The sequence below is a fragment of the Setaria italica genome, chromosome VI (genome assembly GCF_000263155.2).
Source record: "Setaria italica strain Yugu1 chromosome VI, Setaria_italica_v2.0, whole genome shotgun sequence".
NCBI lineage: Eukaryota > Viridiplantae > Streptophyta > Magnoliopsida > Poales > Poaceae > Setaria > Setaria italica.
Window position 1 is genome coordinate 28,550,283 of NC_028455.1, and position 2,848 is coordinate 28,553,130.

A 2,848-nucleotide genomic window follows, 5' to 3' on the forward strand; every position below is an offset into this window, starting at 1 on the left:
AGGCCTGCGAGCTGCGCACAAGGCCGAAACGTCACAACCAGGCCCATAATAGATTTCTGCAGTACTCCCTTCAGTATCGATAGTCACTTGGCTCACTGCTGCTTGAGTTGAGTTGAGGTCGATCACAATTCACAACAAACTTTTATCACGTCGTTGTGGTCGCTGTGAGCCCTGTCAGTGTTTACGAAGAACATGATCTGGATCCGGTTAGGATGCGCCTGGTTGACCTGACAATTACTGTACAACTTGTTAGCCTTAGACCAACTTCAAGAGTACTCAAAAAATTCTTCCTCAAAACTATGTAGTGGGGATTCTTCCAAAAAAAATTTCCCCCAAAAACATATCAATCCACAACAGATCGCTAATAAATAGGCCTCAATATTTTAAAACAGGTCACGTTATCGTATTGGGCCCATCGGAAGGGACGCGCGAGCGTGCGGGAATCAGGATTGGGGGAGGAATGCCAACGCTAAAATATACACGGTGGTAAGCTATTTTTTAGCGTTGCTAAAAAATTAGGGAAGATTTAGATGAACTGTTGGAGTTCGTTTTTCTCTTTTTTCTCTAAAAAAATATTAGAGGTAAGATTAACAGCTCTTGAAGTTACTCTTACCAGTTCTTACGGCTAACAAGTTTACGATGCTTCTGTCAGAATTCTCTTATACAGGATCTACACTACGGACTGTCTAGCGAGCCATAGCAACGGAACTGGCCGTGGGGTGATCACTGATCACGTCACCTCGTGCACGAGCCTCTGTTTTGGTCCAAACGGCGCTGATCCGGATGGCAAAGCCGCTAATGCTTTTTTCCTGCGTCCGTGTACGGCACTTCCGCATGGGCGAACCGCCGCCGCTCGTGTGGCTGCCGCCGCTTACCGATCCATGCCGCCCGCCATGATATCCCAAGGATAACGACGGCACGAGAGGGCCGCGCAGGTGAAGGGATCGACCGCGACGCGACATCGGCCCGCCTGGTGGCGACTGGCGACATGGCGCCACGCAAAAGTACAGGACGTGGCGAGTATCGCGTCAGGCCTCTGACCCCGACGCCTTCAGCCTTGTGCGCAGGCCGCAGGGGACACGACGCGACGAGAGCGCAGGGCGCCGGCCCACAGCGCCCCGTCTCCGGCCGTCCACCCGTCAGCCCTGCCCACCGCAGGGTAGGGGCGCACAGCGACCGCCGCGACACTTGTCGCCGGCCTAGCGGCGAGGGGCGCGCGCGTCCGGCCGCGAGCCCGCGAGAGGGAGCGGGCGGTCGGCATCGACGTCGACGCCGGGGGGCGGTAGGCGCTGCTAGCTCGGGTAACCCCTGCTACCGCTAGGGACTGACGTGCTGGTTAATGGTTAGCACGACGCCGCCCCTGCCGACCTGTGTCCCACTTTCAAGGCTCCATGATTGGGAATTTGGGATGAGCATTTGATCTTGTGATTATATGCTGCTACGCACAATTAATCCCTCGTTACGTTTTCCACGTGACGCACATGGAACACGCGCGTGACGGAGTCCAGCGTTTTTATCAGTCGAGTGATCCAGCAACGCTTTCGATTACCGGGTGCTCAGTATTTTGTTTCTCTGGTGATGTATCAGTGAATGGAAGGGATCGGAGCATCTTGCTAGTGCTAAGGCCATGTTTACTTCCCTTCAAACTCCCAACTTTGACACTATGCAAAAAGAAGATTCCCCATCACATCAAACTTGCGGTACATGCATGAAGTACTAAATGTAGACGGAATCAAAAACTAATTGTACAGTTTTGTTGTACTTTGCGAGACGAATCTTTTGAGTCTAATTAGTCAATATTTGGACAATAATTCACAAATACAAACGAAACGTTACAGTTGCGCATTTATAGCAAAATGCCAATTTTATCTATCCCAAATTGAAAAGTAAACAAGGGCTAAGATGCTAATCGATGAAATGGCAGTGGGACTTTTGTTGGAATCAAGGAAGCTGCAGCAGATAGGTGCAGGCGTTGTATTGCCGTGTCGTTGTCGCTGACGTGTGCGCTGCCGTTTACTGGAACTCTGGAAGCAGGGATCCTTGGCGTGTCGAATTTAGCACGACAAGAGTTGATCATCTTGTAAAGCTGGGAAAATTGGTGTTTTACATTGCTACGTGCTCCACAAATATACAAGGACCGCTCGATACAATTCGGCATTCGTGTTCAGGAACTAAAGCCGAGCAACACTCCGTTTCTAAGAACGGGAGTTTGGGGATTGAAGAGGACGCTGTACAAACTGCTACTATATCTCTGTTTCCCAGTAATAGGGAGGTCAGAAAGGACAGAAGTAGTAAGGAGTGTTTGGTTCCCTTTGCTTATTTTTAGCACGTGTCACATCCAATGTTTAGATACTAATTAGGAGTATTAAACGTATGATCAGAGGAAGAGCTTATTGGGCCCTCGCTGTCTAGTTTAAGCAAGCAACTAATAATCTATTTGACACACCATGGAGAATCACAACATATTTCTTTGTTCAGTTATACTGGATTACTGGTAGATACACTCCATATGTGAACTCTCACAATTATCTAAATTATCTGTTTGGCAGGTTCCTTTGTGGTGCGCATAAAGACATGAACTGCGAGAAATGATACAAATACAGTATTAAGTGCTGGCTTGTGGTTCAAGTCATTTGACACCTACCTGTTTTCACTGTCTTTCAATGAAATTCCTTCTTCGCCTTCATGACCATATAACCGAGATCGGGTGTTACTTTATGTTGCATATTAGTAATATTTTCTCTGGAAGAATTGTGGCGCCAATGTGATTTTTTTTTTTCATCAACCAAAGTGGAGCGTTTACATGTTCCTTTTGTACAGATCATATTTGGATGTAGTCAATTATAGG